Raw genomic sequence first — 19,916 nt, 5'->3', positions numbered from 1 at the left:
TTCATATGTCTCTCAGCCTTCTCTATGTCCTCTTTCAAAAAGTGTCTATTTAGATCCTTTGCCCATTTTTTGATTAGATTGATTATCTTCTTATTATTAAGTTGTATGAGTTCCCTATAAATTTTGGAGATTAAACCCTTATCAGTGATAACATTGATAAGTATGTTCTGCCATGCAGTGGACTTTCTTATGGTTTTGTTGATGGTTTCTGTTACTATGCAGAAACTTTTTTATTTTGATATAGTCTATTTGTTTATTTTCCCCTTAGTTCCCATTGCCCTAGGAGCTGTATTGGTAAATATATTGCTACAACAAATGTCTGCTATTTTGCTGCCAATGGATTTTTCTAAGATTTTTATGGTTTCCTGTTTTACATTTAATTCCTTTATACATTCTGAGTTTATTTTGTTGTATGGTGTAAGTTGGTGGTCTAGTTTTATTTTTTTACATGTATCCATCCAATTTTCCCAAGACCATTTATTGAAGAGACTGTCTTGACTCCATTGTATGCACTGGCCTCCTTTGTTAAATATTAATTGAGCATAATGACTTGGGTCTATTCCTGGGTTCTGGGTTCTGTTCCATTGGTCTATATGTCTGTTCTTATGCCAGTACCAGACAGTTTTGAGAACAGTGGTTTTGTAGTATAGCTTGATATCTGGTATTATGATCCCTCCAACTTTGTTCTTTCTCAAGATTGCTGCAGCTATTCTGGGTCTTTTATTGATCCAGATGAATTTTTGGAGAGGTTATTCTAGATCTCTGAAGTATGCCATTGGTATGGGGATTGCAGTGAATCTATAGATTGCATTGGGTATGAACATTTCAATGATGTTGATTCTACAATCCATGTACACAGAATATCCTTCCATTTGTTTATGTATTCCTCTATCTCTTTCAGTGTCCTGTAATTTTCTGAGTACAGGTGCTTTACCTCCTTGGTTAAATGTATTCCTAGGTACCTTAATTTTTGTGTTGCAGTGGTAAATAGGATTTATTATAGGATTTATTTTTTAGTTTATCTTTCTATGAGTTCATTAATGTTGTTAAAAATAGAAACATAGATTTCTGGGTGTTAATTTTGAATCCTGCTACATTGCTGAATTCAGTGAGTAAGTCTAGTAGTTTTATGATGGAGTCTTTAGGGTTTTCTACATACAATATCATGTCATCTAAGAGTAATGACAATTTTATTTCTTCTTTTCCAATTTGGATGCCTTTTTTTCTTCTTCTTGTCTGATCGCTATGGCTAGCACTTCCAGTACTATGTCAAATGAGAGTAGTGAAAATAGGCATCCCTATCTCATTCCTGTTTTGAGGGGAAATGGTTTTAGTTTTTGCCCATTCAGTATGATGTTTGCTGTAGGTTTGTCATGTAAGGCTTTTATTATGTTAAGGTATGATCCCTCCATTCCCACTTTGCTGAGAGTTTTTATCAGGAAAGGATGTTGGATTTTGTCAAATACCTTTTATGCATCAATTGATACGATTATGTGATTTTTGTCTTTCAATTTGTTTATGTGATATATCACATTTTTTGATTTGTGGATATTGTGCCATCCTTGCCTCCCCAGAATAAATCCCACTTGGTCAGCGTGTATGATCTTTCTAATGTAATGCTGGATCCAATTTGCTTAGATTTTGTTGAGGATTTTAGCATCTATGTTCATGAGGGATATTGGCCTGTAATTCTCTTTCTTTGTAGTGTTTTTATCTGGTTTTGGTAGGAGGGTAATGCTGGCTTCATAAAATAAGCTTGGAAGTGTTTCTTCCTCTTCAGTTTTTTGGAATAGTATGAGAAGGATAGGTTTTAGTTCTTTTTTGAATGTTTGTATAACTCCCCTGTAAAGCAGTCTGGCCTGGCTTTTTTTTTTTTTTAATTTCAGAGTGGAAGGAAGAGGGAGAAAGAGATATAAACACCAATGATGATAGAATCATTGATTGGCTGTCTCCTGCACACCCCTACTGGGGATGAAGCCCACAACTAGGGCATGTGTCCTTGACTGGAATTGAACCCAGACCATTTGGTCCTCAGGCCAATGCTCTAACCACTGAGCCAAACCAGCTAGGGTTGCATCTGGCTTTGTTTGCTGGAAGTTTTTTGATGACTGCCTCAATTTCCTTCTTAGTTATCAGCATAATGACATTTTTTGATTCTTCTTGATTGAGTTTTGGAAGGTCATATTTTTCTAGGAATATGTCTGTTTCCTCTAGGTTGTTAAGTTTGTTGGAATAGAGTTGTTCATCATATTTTTTTTTAACCTTTGTATTTCTGTAGGGTCTGTTATTTTTCCTCTTTCATTTCTGATTTTTTTTTTATTTGGGTCCTCTCTCTTTGCTTCTTGGTGAGCCTGGCTAGAGGTTCATTAATCTTGTTTATCCTTTCAAAGAACCAGCTCTTGGTTTCATTGATCTTTTGTATTGTTTTGTTGGTCTCTATCTTATTTCTACTCTGATCTTGATTATCTCCTTCCTTCTGCTCACTCTGGGATTTTCTTGTTGTTCTCTTTCTAATTCTTTAAGGTGTAGCGTTAGATAATTTATTACCTTTTTTTTTTCTTTTTTTCTGAGGTAGGCCTGTAATGCTATGAACTTCCCTCTCAGGACTGCTTTCACTGGATCCCATAGTTTTAGATTGTTGTTACCATTATTATTCATTTGCAGGATGTTTTTAATTTCTTCTTTGGTCTCTTTGGTAACCCAATCATTGTTTAATAGCACACTATTCAGTCTCCAAGTTTTTGAATTTTTTAATTGTTTTTATTGTAGTTTATTTCTAATATTATGCCATTGTGGTCTGAGAAGATGCTTGATATGATTTCAATCTTCTTGAATTTGGATAGACTTTGCCTGTGCCGCAATATGTTGTCTATTTTTGAAAATGTCCCATGTGCACTTGAAAAGAATATATATAATGTAGCTTGGGATGAAATATTCTGTGGATGTCAATTAAGTCCATCTTACCTAGTGAATCATTTAGTATAGCTGTTTCTTTACTGATTTTTTGTCCAAATGATTTATCCAGTGATGTCAGTGGGGTATTAAAGTCCCCTACTATGATCATATTGCTGAAAATCTCTCCCTTGATATCTTCCAGAATTTTTTTTTTTTTAATGTATTTGGGTGCTGTTGCATTGGGTGCCTATATGTTAACAGAGTTAAAGCCTCTTGTTGTACTGATCCCTTTAGTATTATGAAGTAGCCTTCCTTATCTCTTGTTATGACATTCACTTTGAAGTCTATTTTGTCGTATATAAGTATTGCTACCCCAAATGGAAATGTTTCTTCATTTCCATTTGCCTGAAAGATATTTTTTCATCCTTTCACTTTCAATCTGTGAGTCACTTGTACTGAGGTGGGTCTCTTGTAGTCAACAAATATATGGGTCATGTTTTCTTATCCATTCATTTACACAATATATTTTGATTAGAGCATTTAGTCCATTTATGTTTATAGTTATTATTGATAGGTACTTGTTTGAGCTGGCGATTCCTCCTTTTCTTTCCTTTAGGGGTTGTTCTTCTGCTTCCCCATTTTTGCTCTCACTGAAGGATCTAAGTGTCGAATTGAGCATGACCAGGTCATATGGTTATGGGGGGTGGGGGCGACTGCTCCTCTTATGGTCACTGGACAGTGGTTGCTCCTCCGGCAATGGGAGATCCTTTGTAGGTAACTTTCTGTCTCTCTCTGACAGCCTTTAAGATTCTTACTTTGTCGTTGGGTGTTTGCCAGTTTAATTATAATGTGTCTTGGTGTCAATCTTTTGGGGTTTATCTTGTTTGGGACTCTCTGTGCTTGTGTGACTTTTTTCTTTCCTAAATCAGGGAAGTTTTCTGACATTATTTCTTCAAATAGGTTTTCTAGTTGGTGGCTCTTCTTCTTATCATTCTGGCATGCCTCTTATACGTATGTTGCTTTGTTTCATGTTGTCCCAAAGCTCCCTCAGGCTCTCCTCCTGTCTTTTGATTTTTTTCTCCAGTTGCAGTTCAGATTGGGTGAGATTTGCTTCCTTATCTTCTAATTTGCTAATTTGGTACCCTGCTCCTCCTAGTCTACTGTTGAAAGCTTCCATAGTGTTTTTTTGTTTGTTTGTTTGTTTTTTGTTTGTTTGTTTTCTTATTATAGCTATATCACTCTTTATTCCTTCTTTGTTGTTACATGGTTTAATGATTTTCTATTCCATCTGGTTTATGAACTTCATGACCCTTATTCTGAATTCTTTTTCTGACATTACATGCCTCAGTTTCATTTAGTTTCTTTTCTGGCGATTCCTCCTTTTCTTTCCTTTAGGGGTTGTTCTTCTGCTTCCCCATTTTTGCTCTCACTGAAGGATCTAAGTGTCGAATTGAGCATGACCAGGTCATATGGTTATGGGGGGTGGGGGCGACTGCTCCTCTTATGGTCACTGGACAGTGGTTGCTCCTCCGGCAGTCTCGGGCAGTGGCTGCTCTTCACATGGTTGCCAGCTGCTCCCTGGGTGTCATGGGGTGGCTGCTGGATCCCCATGCAGTTGTAGACAGCATCTGATGGCTCCTTGCTTATGCACGCAGTGTGGGCAGTGGCTGCTGGCTCCCTGAGAAGTAGCGGACAGTGGCTACTATCTCCTCTCACACGCATGGTCATGGGTGGCAGCTGTTGGCTCCCTTCAAGGTTGTGGGTGGCATCTGCTGACTCCCCACGTGTGCGGGTGGTCTCAGACAGTGGCTGCTGGTTCCCCATGAGGTTGTGGACAGCAGCTGCTGGCTCTCCCCTTCAAGATGGTGTGGCTTCGAAGGCAGAGTGGGCCTCCAGGAGAGGTAAATAGTAGCAGAGGCTGCTCGGCTATGCAAGTCTAGTCTGCCAGCTCCCAAACGTCCTGTGAGGTCTAGCTGTCCCTCCCTCAGACACATACACAAACCACACGTCCACACACTCCCCTTTTGCTCCCTCCCTCACTCACACCCTCCCTCACTGCCATCCTCCTGGCTGTCATCTTCTCTCCAAAACCCCAACTGGGTTAATTTTATTCTGTTTTATTTACTTTGCTTCTCACCTTTCACCCTAAGTTTAATTTCTTGTATTTCTGCCTTGTGACACCGGCACTGATAGGCTACAAACAGCACTTCCCAGTCTCTTTGGAAGCCTGGAGGGAGTTTGGAAGGCAATAAGGAGGGAAGGGATTTCTTTCCCACCTCTAGTTCCTGTCTATTCCTTCCAGTAGCAGAGGGTGGGCACAGTTCTAACTGCCACTTCTTTCACTCTTCCATTATCACCTGTCTTGTTCCGGTCACAAGGACCAGCATCAGCCCAGGCTGGAGGAAGCACCCACCATGTGGCTCTTCCATGTCAGATATCTGCACCAACAGTACAGCATGAATTCCAAGGCCTAATATCTCCTACTATCTTGCCTTTTGTTCCCCAAGCTCTTTAGGCGGCAGCTGGTTCTTGAACTTTCTAATTTTTTTTTTGCTATTCCAGCCTTCTAAAACCTGTGTGACAAATTTTATGTATTAAATCCTCTCTGATATAAAAATACCTAAATGGCTTCAATTTTCCCCACCCAACCTGAATCATGTAACTTACTCAAACTTTTATAAGGGATGTATTAATTACAGAAACAACAAAAAACATTTATTTGGGGGAAATGCACTGACACTGTACAAAGGTCAAAAGCTTAGGGTAGGTCAATGGCACCGGTTGCTCCATGGCTGATGAGGAAGGAGAAGTTACATATAACATCATATTTGACTTTCCAGGGAAGAATTTCATAAGAACTATAGTAGTTGAAATCATGTAACAAAGGGTGCAAAGTAAACACGAGTGATACATGAGATGATTACCTCCATAATTTGTGGGGCACAGTACAAAATGAAATTGTTGGATTCCTTGTTCAAAATATTGAAAATTTCAAGATAACGGCAGCAGACATTAAACTGAGTGTGGGATGCTTGTCAGTGTAGTGTCTTGTGTGACAGGTAATGTGCCCTTTAAGAACCAGATCTGCATATGAAACATTAAAAAATAATAATAATAAAAAGCTTGGATAAAAAAGAAGAAAGGAAAGTTACCAGAGATGGATAGCTAAACCAAGGGATGGAAAAATCTTAAATAACTATGATACTATTTGTTTTATTTTTCTAGTAATGGGGAAATGGGCCAAATCCCTCCCACCACCTGTTTCAATAAATAAAGTTTTTTTTGTAACACAGTCAAGTCCATTTCTTCACGAATTATTAATGGATGCTTTTGTACCACTACAGTAGAGGTGAATGGTTGTGACAGAGACTGAAAGTCCGGCAAAACTTAAAATATGCACTTTCTTGTCCTTTAAATAGTTTATTATTCCTTGGAGTATTATAATGGACTAGATGAGAAGACAAGTCGAACATTTTCTAAATGTATTTTTCAACTCATATACCCTTTATATTACCACATAACTGGAATGGTTACCTTTTCCATAATTTTTTATATCAAAATATATAACGATGTATTCCAAGAAGGCCTCCAAATTTCAGATTTGAAAATTATAATCATTAGTTGGTCCTATCTATCAATTTATGAAAAGTTCTAAAAAGAAGTCACTCATTGTGTGCCCAGAAGTAAATATTTTTTAAAATTGAATTTATTGGGGTGACATTGGTTAATAAAATACAGGTTTCAAGTTTACAATTCAATAAGCAATATCTGTATAATATACAAGAGGCCTGGTGCATGGATTCATGCACCAGTGGGGTGTCTTGTCATGGCCTATGGGGATTGGGCTGAAACTGCAGTCCAACGCCAACTGCCGCTCCTGCCTGCTATTTCTGCTCATCCTGGCCCTGCTGCACCTGCCGCCGCCACCACTTGGTAGGCTGGCTGCCACTCCACTGTGGTCTCCAGGATGCGGCAGCCAGCTGTGAACCCTGAGTCTGGTGCCTGTTGGTCAGTTTAGCAGTGCTCCAGCTGTGGGAATGCACTGACCACCAGGAGGCAGTTCCTGCATTGAGCGTTTGCTCTCTGGTGGTCAGTGCACAACATAGCAACCAGTTGACTGGTCGTTCAGATGTTCTGTTGTTAGGTCGCCTAGGCTTGGATATAGCCTATCTAATAAAAGAGAAACATGGTAATTAGCCATACGTCCGCTACCCTTCCCATTGGCTAATCAGGGAGATATGCAAATTAACTGCCAGCCAAGATGGCGGCCGGCAGCCAGGCAGCTTGAAGTGAACATGAGGCTTGCTTGCTTCAGTGACAGAGGAAACCAACGTTCCTCGCCTGCCTTGCGGGCCTCTGAGCTTGCAGGCCCCAACCCGTGCACCAGGCCTCTATCCTATTTGGTAAAAGGGTAATATGCCTCCCAGCACCGGGATCAGCAGAGCCGAGAGGCCTCCTGGCACTGGGATCAGCGTGACAGGGGGCAGAGCCCAAACCCCCTGATCACCCTGCGGCTCTGTGTGTGATAGGGGGCGGGGCCACAACATCCTTATGGGCCCTGCTCTGTTCGTGACAGAGGAAGGCGCCCCAACCCCCTGATCAGCCCTGCTCTGTGTGTGACAGGGGGCGGCACCCCAACCCTCCCCCCCTCCCATGAGCCCTTCTTTGTGTGTGACAGGGCACAGCCATAACCTCCCCATCAGCCCTGCCCTGAGTGTGAGAGCAACAGCACCCCAACCCCCTGATCGGCCCTGCTTTGTGGGTGATAGAGGGTGGTGCCCCAACCCCCTTATCCGCTCTGCTCTGTGTGTGACAGGGTATGGAACCCCAACCCCCTTGATGGGCTCTGCTCTGTGAGTAACAGGGGTAGTACCCCAACCCCCTGATTGGCCCTGCTCTGTGCGTGACAGGGGGTAGCGCCGCAATCTCCCCATCGATCCTTCCTTGAGTGTGACAGGGGGCGGTGCCCCAACTCCCCAATAGGCCCTGCTCTGAGCCCAACCAGGGGCTGCACCTAGGGATTGGGCCTGCCCTCTGCCACCCGGGAGCAGGCCTAAGCCAGCAGGTCGTTATCTCCTGAGTGGTCCCAGACTGCGAGAGGGCACAGGCCGGGCTGCGAGACCCCCGCCTCTCCCCCGAGTGCACAAATTTTTGTGCACCAGGCCTCTAGTGTATATATATATGTGTGTGTGTGTGTGTGTGTATATATATATATATATGAAATTTCTTTCTGTCCCCATTTTCCCACTTCCACCTATCCCCCAACCCTTGCTTTCCTTTGGATAACACCACACTGTTTTCTGTGTATATGTGTTTTCTATATATGTATATATTTTTGCTTAATCCCTTCACATTTTTTTTCCTCAGCCCCCCAAACAGTCTCACTTCTGACAACTTTCTATCTGCTCTATGTATCTATGTTTCTATTTTATTTGCCAAATTATTTTGTTCATTAGATTTCATATATGTGAGATTATATAGAATTTGTCCTTGTCTGACTGGTTTATTTCATTTGAACACAATCTCCAGGTCCTTACCTTGGTAAGGTAATATTTCCTATTTTTTTCTTTAGTATGTTTTTCAGACATAGTCCCAGAATTGGAAATGCTGGATCAAAAGGTAGTTCCAGTTTTAATTTTTGAGGAAACTCCATACTGTTTTTCACAGTAGCTGTAATTTCCACCAACAGTGCACGAGGATCTCATTTTCTCCACATCTTTGCCAGCATTGTTTGTTTATATATTGACTAAAGGCCCTGTGCAGAGATTCATGCACTGGTGGGATCCCTTGGTCTGTCCTGCGCCCTCTCACAATCTGGGACCCTTCAAATGAGGATGTCAGATAGCCAGTTTCAGCCTGATCCCCACAAGCCACAGGCCTGATCCAGACAGGAGGGAACCCGATCCTATGTGTTGAGCATCTGTCCCCTGGTGGTCATTGCAAGTCATAATGACCAGTCAACCGGTTGTTCGGTTGATCAGTCGCTTAGGCATATATGTATATAATAGCCTTTTAGACAAGCTTGGGGCAATATCTCAAGGTGGATTTAATTTGCATTTTTCCAATGATTTGTGACATTGAGTATTTTTTCATATGTCTCTTGGCTTCGTATATGTCCTCTTTGGAGAAGTGTCTATGCAGGTCCTTTCCCCACTTTTTAATTGGATTGTTTGTTTTCTTGGTGTTGAGTTATATAAGTTCTTTATAAATTGTGGATATTACATCCTTTTCAAATGTATCATTGGTAAATATATTTTCCCATTTAGTGTGTTGCCTTTTAATTTTGTTGCTCATTTCCTTTGCTGTGCAAAGGTTTTTTGTTTGATGTCCCATTTGTATATTTTATTTTTTTCTTTGTTTCCCTTGATGGAGGAGATATATCAGCAAAAATATTGCTACAAGAGTTGTCTGAGATTTTACTGCCTATGTTTTCTTCTGGAATTTTTATGTTTTTTGCAACTTACATTTAAGACTTTATTCCATATTGAGTTAATTCTTATGTTTGGTGTAATTTAGTGGTCTAGTATTTTGGGTTTTTTTTTTGCATGTGTCTGACCAGTTTTCCAGATACCATTTTTTGAAGACTGTCTTTATTCCATCATATGTTCTTGCTTCTTTTTTTCAAATATTAATTGAGCACAATAGCATGACTTTATTTCTGGACTCTCCACTCCTTTCCATTGATCTGTGTGCCTCTTCTTATGCCAGTACCATGCTGTTTACCATGGCCTTATAGTAATAGTTTGATATCAAGTAGTGTGATACCTTCAATTCTGTTCTTTCTGAAGATTACTGAGGGTATTTGGGTATTTTTTTGTTTGTTTTTTGCTTCCATATGAATTTTTGAAATATTTTTCTATATTGGTGAGATATGACATTTGTATTTTAATAGGAATTGCATTGAATATATAAATTGCTTTGGGTAGTATGGCACTTTAATTATGTTAATTCTTCCTATCCATGAGTATTGTATACACTTCCACTTATTGGTATCTTCCTCAGCTTCTTTCTTCAGTACGCTAGAATTGTATGAGTATAGGTTTTTTACCTCCTTTGTTAAATTTATTCCTGGATACCTTTTGTTGTTGTTGTTGTTGCAATAGTAAATGGGATAGTTTTCTTAGTTTCCCCTTCTGATAGTTCATTATTGGTATATAAAAATGCCACCAATTTCTGAATATTCATTTTGCATCTTGCTACTTTACTGAATTCATTTATCACTTCCAGTAGTTTTTCAACATGAATAAAATCTAACGAAGACAATCTTCAATCTGAATGATTTATGAATTAACAGTAACGATTTCCCTTACTTACAGATTTGTTAGATGCGATCTTACTAAGCATGATTGTATACCTCTTTTGTAAATGCCACATTAGGCTGGCTCTCAATGGCCAACATTTGTACTTAGTTTTGGGAAATTTCTTCTGAAATAACTAGGCAATTATATAAAAACATATCCATAAAACAAAGTCAATCTTATTACCAGCACCATGCTCAGAAATTACCGACTTTCATTTTAATGACCTCCAGATGCATTACACAATAGTAGCTCCTCATTTCCGGAAAATAGAAGTAGAATAACTATGCACTGGGGATTTAGCTAGGGAAGTATTCAATTCTTCAAAAATACCATTTCACTTCAAGCATAAGCAGTCATGGATGAGTTGTGAGTTTAGAGTGAAACATATAAAACTCACCTAATGTTTTTTGGTGTTGTTGTTTGAATGGAGGAAAAGTTGAAATCATGGTAATAGGACTTATTCTTTTCTTTGCCAAAATTTGGGATTTTAGCACAGATTCTTATATTGGTATTTAGAACACATATGCAATGGCATTTAGTTTAGTCTTAAACTGAGAATCAGATATAAAAAATAACAACAGATGGAGAAAATAAAATTGAATTTCTAGTATATTACAAACAAGCTTAAATACTGTGTTCAGCTCCCATGTGGTGTGTTGTTTGGTCTGAAGGACTGAATGTGACAAATATTACTGGTGACTCATATCCTTCATCTACATGTAGCCACAAAGTCCAAAGTTTTGTGATACATTCTTTCTTTTTTGTTGTTGTTGTATTTTTAATTTCTACCTATGCAATTTCAACAAATTTTAAGGTCATTCCAAATCATAATATGAAAGTTGGCCAGTGTGTCTTTAGCACCTGGATTCTGATATTTTGTAATGTTCAAAGAGAATCCATTGTAGTAATTACAAAATAGGGTGAAGGTGTCTATTATATAAAGGCCCGAGGAATCCACAGTCTATGAAATTATAAAACTCTTCTTACACAAAAAAACAAAAACAAAAACAAGACAAAGAGGATTTTCCAGTTCTATGTCCTTCACCTTCTCACTGGCAATTAGATCTTGAATTGAGGTTTTCATCAAGATTCTTCTCACAACCATGTCATAGCACTTTCTTCACTGCTTTCATGATTTCCCCCCCAAGCTTTGAACTAAGCTACACCTTGATGCAGAACTTTTTATCAAAGCATAACATGCATACAGAAAAGCACACAAATCAAAGTCTACTGCTCAATGTATTTGAAAATTAGAACACCTTTGTTTAATCAGCATCGAATAAAGAAGCAGAATATTCTAGCTTGTCAGAAACCCTTGGTGCTTTCCTCTAGTCACAAGCTCCCAAGAGGTGTCATATTATAAATTTTAATCACAGAGGTAACTTTTGCATATTATTCTAATTCATATAAATGGGATCACATAGTTTGTACTGCTATTGTGTGTCTGGACTTTTTTTCTTTTTTGCTTAATTGTATGCTTGTGAGATTCATTCACATTGTTTAATGATTTTTTTTTTTTCTAGACAGTTAACCATTATGTTATGAATCAGCATCTTTATTCTCTTTTAAAAATTCTTTTACAGCCCTAGCTGGTTTGGCTAAGTGGATAAAGTTGGCCTGCGGACTAAAGGGTCCCAGGTTTGATTCCAGGCAAGGGCACATGCCTGGGTTGCAGGCTGGATCCCCAGTGGGGAGTGTGCAGGAGACAGCCGATCAATGATTCTCATCACTGGTGTTTCTATCTTTCTCTCCCTCTCCATTCTTCTCTGAAATCCATAAAAATATATTTTTTAAAAAATCCCTTTACTATATTATCCAATTTTTGTTCAATTTATTGTCTTCTATTTAAATTAGCTCTTTGATATCTACTTTGTGTAATTCACTGCTCTTGGTATTATAAGAATGAAAAAGTCTGTTAAAATCTGATTTTGTCTTAAGGAGTTGAACATTTAATTGAAGAAACCAAACAAAATTAACTCAAATGTCCTATCCTATATAATGAAAGCCTAATATGCTAAGTGTCTGGCCGACTGGTTAACTGTCCATCCAATCAAAGTGTAATATGCTAATGATATGCTAAGGCCGTTCCACCATTTGCTATGATGTGCACTGACCACCAGGGGCAGGCGCTCAGACTGGTAGGTTAGCTTGCTGCTGGGGTCCGGCCGATCAGGACTGAGCAAGATGGGCAGGACAGGAGCCCTCCTGTACTCCCTCCCTGGCTGGCCAACCTCCTGTGTCTCTCCCAGGCTCCAATCATGCACTGGTGGGGTCCCTAGGCTTGGCCTGCTCCCTCTCCCAATCCATGATCCCTCAGGGGATTTCAGAGAGCCGGTTTCAACCCGATCCCACAGGCCAGGCCAAGGGACCCCACTGGTGCATGAATTCATGCACCAGGCCTCTAGTGAAACTATAGAAGCCCTAAATAAGAGTACAAGAAACAATGCAAGAATGCAAAAGTAAGATGTATTTATTTTTCCTGAGGTTGCCAGAGAAAATTTTAACTAAGAAATTGCCTTATGATTGAGAAAAAGTCACATAGCTAATGAAAGAGTACAGAGCACTGCTGGCCGAGGTCGTGGCATGAACAAATGTCCAATAACACAAAACTGAAATAAATCATCAGGAATGACTGTGACAAGATGCACTAATGGATTCTGTTGGAAGGGTATCTTAAGGGCCTTGTTCCCCATACTTAGAGTTATTCAGTTCCTCTTCCAATTTTCTTCATTCTTTTTGGAAAATTTAACCTGCTCTTTTCATTGCCTTGTTCCCCATTGTTAACATTATTTCTCAGTTCTTTGAAATTTTCCCGATTATTCTGCTTTCAGCATTGGCATTATTCAAACAATATTTGGTCACATCATTACAGCAAAACAAAACAAATAGCTGTAATTGTAAAATACACATAACATTTGTTTTCTAGACCATTTGCACTTCCCACTCTCACATTCTCTTTGCTCAATATTGAAAATGCATAATTACAAATTTATAAATATATGTATATACACACATATATAATGCATATAAACTATTAACAATTATTTATGTAAATTATATTATCTACATTTAACAGATTTATAGAACTGTGCATATTAAGTGTGTATAATTTGATGATTTTTCTCATATGCAAACAACTCTGATACCATCACCAGGGGGAAAGGGAGAATTGTTATTCAATGGGTACAAACTTTTAATTATACCAGATCCTCAATAAATAATTTTGGGAGATCTACTTATATCATAGTGCTTATTGTCAATAACACGATGTTGTGCACACACACACAAAAAATAAAAACAGTGATTCTACTACTTGGAATATAACCTTAAGAAACCTGAAACAACAATCAGAAAAAATATATGCACCCCTATATTCACAGAAGCACAATTTACAATAATTAACATCTAGAAACATCCTAAGTACCCATCAGTAGATGAGTGGATAAAAAAGCTGTGGTACATTTACACAATGGAATAATATGCAGCTGTAAAAAAGAAGGCTCTCTTACCCTTTTACAGAGTATGGAGGGACCTGGAGAGCATTATGCTAGGTGAAATAAGCCAGTCAGAGAAAGATAGGTATCACATGATCTCACTTGTATGTGGAATCTAATGAATAAAATAAACTGATGAAAAAAATATACCCAGAGACGTAGAAGCATGGCACAGACTGACAAATCTCAGAGGAAAGGCAGTGTTGTGGGGTGGGTGGGGAGAGATTAACTGAGGAACCTATATGTACATATGCATAGCCCATGGACACAGACAAGAGTGTGGTTACGACCTGGGAGAGGTAGATGCAGGGTGGAGGGAGTCAATTGGAAAAAAAGGGCGACATCTGTAATATTTTCAACAATAAATATAAATTTAAAAAAATTATTAAAAATGTGGATATCACCTGCCCGGTTTGGCTCAGTGGATAGAGCATTGGCCTGCAGACTGAAGGGTCCCAGGTTCGATTCCAGTTAAGGGCATGTACCTTGGTTGTGGGCACATCCCCAGTAGGAGATGTGCAGGAGGCAGCTGATCAATGTTTCTCTCTCATTGATGTTTCTAACTCTCTATCCCTCTCCCTTCCTCTCTGTAAAAAAATCAATAAAATATATATATTAAAAAAATGTAGATATCATGTTAAGTGTTCTGACATACACACATAAAAAGACATTGTTACAAATTTATACAATGAAATTTATATATCTATTATATATTTATATATGCATGTTTTAAGTTATTAGATGCTCAATGAATGTTTGGAAAATGTTGATCCTAAGATTGAAATAAAATGCCTAAATTTTTAGCTATTTAGCACATCTTCTTTCATATGTGTTACAATAATCCAAATTTATACTTTATTACCTTAATTATTACTTATATGATTTAAAAGCCCATTATTAATAAAATTAAGTTATTCCTTAAATCAAACATAATTTTGAATTATGATAGCAGTTGCTTCCTGCTAAGCATGTAATTATTCACAGTCAGTTTATGCTTTGGGTCCCACAGTCAGTATAATGACATAGCTGCTCCAAATAAATGAAATTATTACATGGCTTCAGTAGCTTCTTCAGTACTAACATTAGCATTAGCATTCTTTAAAATGCTCTCATGGTGTGTCCTGGATACATTTCTTCTATGTATGTCTAGTGCGTGATTTGCCTTCTTCGGATTTCCAAACGTAACTGCTGAGCCATATTCATACCATCCATTCTCATAGCGTGATCAGTTCAGTGCAGCTAAGCAGCAAGGTGCTCAGTTTGGATGCCTGTGAATAGACAGAATGTGTGATGGGAAACCTGTGAAAATGAAATCAGAAGGAAATTTGAAAGAAAAAAATGGATTAGAATAACTCTCTTTAGGTATTAAGAAAACTTGTTATAAGAATAATCAAATACGAAATTTATCTTTTGAGATAAAGTTATTTTATGTCTAAAATTAATTAAACTATAAATTCAATACTATAAATAAAGTATTTTAAAATATGACTATGGTTTTGAATATTTTGTGTGAATGAATTACTTGGACAAATATTTGATCAAATTAAAACATTAATCTAGTTAAACTAAATTGACTCTTTTTTTCCTAAATTGGTTGACAAAAAATGTATTGATGATTTATTCAATAACACAAGTTTAGTTAATATTTTTATATATTTAAAATGATGCTACTAACAAATTATGCAGTATGAAATAAGATACTATTCCTGCCCTTCATTAGATTATATTCTATCAAAGTAGATAAAAGCAGGATGAGCTTCTTTTCGTATCTCTTTTCTTATGAAATTATGGAATAATGCACAATGGGAACAGAGTGAAACCACTCTTTAAAATGATAATCATAGTACACATTTCATTTATTTTCTTATAATTTTCCTTGAATACTTATTCTATTTCCTAGGAAAATCAAAATTTTGTCACTACCGTTGCAAACATGTGACTGCAAAGTAAAAATACATAATCTATTTGGATGAGTTGTTCTCATAATCATACCAAACTATCGCTTGATATTGGACCTCTACCAACATTGTTCAGAAATTTTTTGATAATTAAAACAATCAACTCAACCCAATCAGTTTTATCTAAGGAAACTATTGTTGTGCTACTTTATTGCCTTAAGGATTTTATTTATTTGGAAATGACCTGGAGTCACAAATTCAAAAATTTGATAGAAATATATTTTTGTGTTTTTTTTCCCTCACAATTTGTTTCTTGTGTACTAGGACTGCGTTTTTATATTCAGAGTTTCATTTACAAGGTTTTGTATCTCTGTTCCCCAATAGTGAGGAATTTAGCACACCAGTGTGGTAATCCATTTATGAATTACCTAAATAACAAAGAAGTTATGATTTCTACCTCAGCTATTTTCTATCCCAATTTCAGATGAGAAACCCTAAATTCTCTTAAGTGAAAACAAATCCTGGGTCTGAGATACATTCAGAAAATGAGTCTAAAGGAACCTTGAAACATTTGTATTTTTCAAATGCAAAAAACAATTTAATAAATTTACTATTTCAATAGAAATGGAGACTTTCAGGTTTATAGAGTAAAGTTGGGAATCATTTCAGAAGATATAATGTACTGACTAAAAACTTACATTTACCACGCTGTTTTTTGTTTTGTTTTTAACGTTTGTGTTTTAAATGTGTTGAATAAATGAATGGTACTGTCGCAGTCTCTGGAGGGGTTATGTGTATGATCTGGCCTTGACCGATAGCAGTGGTATTGAATAAGGGGCTGTGGGAAAGTCTGAAACAAAGGAAGCTTCTAAACTTATTGAAAAAATTTATCTTCTTTGGAGAGTAGGTGATTTGGTCAAGAAATGAAAAAAAAATTGAGAGATCTAAATCAAAATTTAGTAATGACTTTTTAAAACTGGCTTACTTCTCTCCAATATTAAACAAAAAAAAAGTTCAAGAGAGATAGATACCTCAAAAGAAGATGCATATGTAATAAATAAATTGTAATGAGAAAACAGAAAAAAATACTTATGTGAATCTATTTTATTCTTTCCTTCTTTGATACCTTTTTTTCCTCATTAGTCTGAGACAGATTATTTCCAGGATTACTACAGTTAAATAGAAAGAGGAAAAAAAAATCAATGCTGTTCATTATTGTCTTTTGTTTTACATGAAAAATGGATCTAGGGTACCAAGGTATGGATTATTCAGTCCTAATAGAGAAGAGCCATCTATGGTCGGGGAGAGGAAAGTGAGCATAAACTTAGAGAAGATCTGATGATAGGAGACATAAGAAGGTGAGGGCTGGAGGGCTGTGTGGAGAGAAATAGGATCTATCAGAAGACTACTATGCACTCTTGGTAGCCAGTGGCCTAATGAGATGAAAGCCAGGCCCAAGTTAATAGGTCATGATTACCAGTAAAGGAAGAAATGAAGATGCTGTGGGGTCCTAAAGTCAAGATCATTGTTTATCTCATATCATCCTTTAATTTTAGCTTGCAATTCACCCATAAAGGACCCATAGGTAGGTCCATCCCATATTTAGAAACTTTCTTTTGCTCAGTTAGATTCACTTCTTGTGAAAAATTCCCATGACATCTCTAAGTTTTCCCCTACTAAAATAGATGCCAAGTGTCTTAACATCAGAATAGGAAATGGTGTGTGTGAAGGTAATATTTAATCTAGTTTTGGGAGGGATTGGAGAATAATAACTTCATTTAAAAAAATTAGAAATGTTCAACCCAATGACAAATCAGGTAAAAGCAGATAAACAAGTATATATATTTTATACAAATTGGCAAATGTTTGTCAGCATTGTTTCCAAATGCAAAATAAAAGACATTCTACCATACAACTGCTATAAGTATGAATTAGTTCAAACTCTTTGGGGGCCATTTGGCAATTTGTATAGTGACTTCTAAAAATGATTATAACTTTAATCAAGACATCATTTCTGGAAACTTATTCTGGATACCTAAGTAGAAATGTGGAAAAAAGTGTATGTGCATTAAAATATTATCATGATATAAATAAGTCATTACTTGTGATATTATAAAATTCAAAACTGCCTAAGCATCAAAAATAATATATTCTTTTAATAATTAGTTTTGTATCTATAAGAGAGGGAAAATATTCAGGAAAATTTTATTACATTCATAGGGCATTTAAGTAAATTCTGTTTCAGATAAATAAATAAAAAATATGAAATTTATACAACTCTAAGTAAAATAAAGTAGGATCATAACCTTATATGCAATAAAACACACACAAATACATGAACACAGAAACACACAGACAGAGACACACACACATACATACACATATTGTCCTAGGTACACAGAATTGTGTAATAAACTGGAATTTTTCTTTACCAAGGTGGGAATATTTTAGGATGTTATGAGCATAACTAGAGGACCAGTGCATGGAATTCATATAGGGGGATGGTCCCTCAGCCTGGCCTGCACCCTTTTGCAATCTGGGAACCGTCCCTCTCACAATCTGGGACAGCTGGCTCCTAACCACTCACCTGCCTGCCTGATCACCCCTAACTTCTCCCTAGGGGGCGGGGCCTGTCTAAGCCAGGGGCTGTGGTGTTCTGAACTCCCCAACCAGGAATAGTTTAATAGGCAGTCTCCAAAAACTTGAACTGGAAAACCTAAAAGTAGAGTGCTCAGATTTTAGGCATCAGATGCTGTTAGCAGGATTTCTATCCCAATTAAACTCCAATTCTGAGCTCTCAATAGTCTGGATAAGCTTCCCTTCTCTATCGCCAAAGTTTCTATTCATCACTCTCCCATCTTTCTCCACTTACACCAAGGCAACAAACAAAACGTTTAATTCTGATCTTCCTTGCCACAAGGGAACAGTAAACCTCAATGGAAACCTTTTCTCACCAGAAGTCACATCCAAATACTGTGAGACTGAGGACTATAGGGCTGCCTATGTACCTGCACAATAACAGGCTCACGTTCTAGTGGTAGGCGCCCAGGCATCCTCCACAATCCCACAATCCTCTGGTCACATACTTCTGGTTTTCCTAGCTCCTCCTTAAGTGGTTCCTTCAGTCGCATTGCAACATCCAGAGCAGGTGTCCTCAAACTTTTTAAACAGGGGGCCAGTTCACTCTCCCTCAGACCGTTGGAGAGCCGGACTATAGTTTAAAAAAACAAACAAACTATGAACAAATTCCTATGCACATTGCACATATCTTATTTTGAAGTAAAAAAACAAAATGGGAACAAATACAATATTTGTATTTGCATGTGGCTGTAGTTTGAGGACCCCTGGTCCAGGGCCTCTAGTTGGGGAGGATTTTTCTGTTCTTTGACGTTAATAGCTGTTTAATATTTGGAATCAGTGAAGTTTCGGGAGAACTGCTGCTGCCATGAACATGTCAGTCCTAAGCGCACTCATGAAACAACCGCCCATTCAGTCCACGGCTGGTGCCATCCCGGTTCTCAATGAGAAAGGTACTGTGCAGAGCCATTTTCCAATTGCATCTTCCTCTTTCTTCCCCAGCACACGCCACACCTACTCCAGGCCGACCACCCCAACTCTGCAGACCCTTAAGACTTTCCCCCAGCCCTAGCCGGTTTGACTCAGTGGATAGAGCGTCAGCCTGAAGACTGAAAGGTCCCAAGTTCGATTCCAGTCAAGGGCATGTACCTTGGTTGCAGGCACATCCCCAGTAGGAGGTGTTCAGGAGGCAGCTGATCAATGTTTCTCTCCCATCGATATTTCTAACTCTCTATCCCTCTCCCTTCCTCTCTGTAAAAAAATCAATAATATATATATTTAAAAAAAAATACCTTCCCCCTGTTTCTTCAACTTTCCCCCATCAAACCCAGACCCTATCACATTGCCTAGGGGCATCCCTAACCACTCCCTGGTGGGCATAGCCAGCCTGGGCAAGGGGCCGTGGTGTTCTGGTCATTCCACCCTTTTGGTCTCTGGGCTTTTATTATATAGAATAATACCACTGCTTGTTGCTGGCTGAGGTTCCAGGAAATTCTGCAATTTTATGCAGGTCAACTGTGTTGCAACTCAACATAGCTTGCTCTGAAATTTTCTGAAAAAGCTTCATATCATCTCTCAATTCCTATACACATTCCTATTTTTCCAGTGCTTGATCCAACAATCATCCCCTTTGATATTTCAATTTAATGCCTTTCTAGCACAGATTATGAAATAGAGTCTGTCTTAGAATACACCTCCAGTCAAGGTAATTGCAAATACAGCAGAATCTCCCTTTAGGAAAATATTATGAC

The 19,916-nt window shown here is 38.0% G+C and overlaps 1 pseudogene; it reads right to left on the bottom strand.

Moving 5' to 3' along the window:
• Positions 1-18,719, bottom strand: part of LOC102769578 — a 21,115-nt pseudogene extending 2,396 nt beyond the window's left edge.
• Positions 18,720-19,916: the final 1,197 nt, after the last annotated feature.

This window comes from Myotis davidii, unplaced genomic scaffold (assembly GCF_000327345.1).
Source record: "Myotis davidii unplaced genomic scaffold, ASM32734v1 scaffold488, whole genome shotgun sequence".
NCBI classification, from domain to species: domain Eukaryota; kingdom Metazoa; phylum Chordata; class Mammalia; order Chiroptera; family Vespertilionidae; genus Myotis; species Myotis davidii.
The sequence above is the reverse complement of the archived record's forward strand: the minus strand, read 5'-3'. Positions and strand labels throughout refer to the sequence as shown.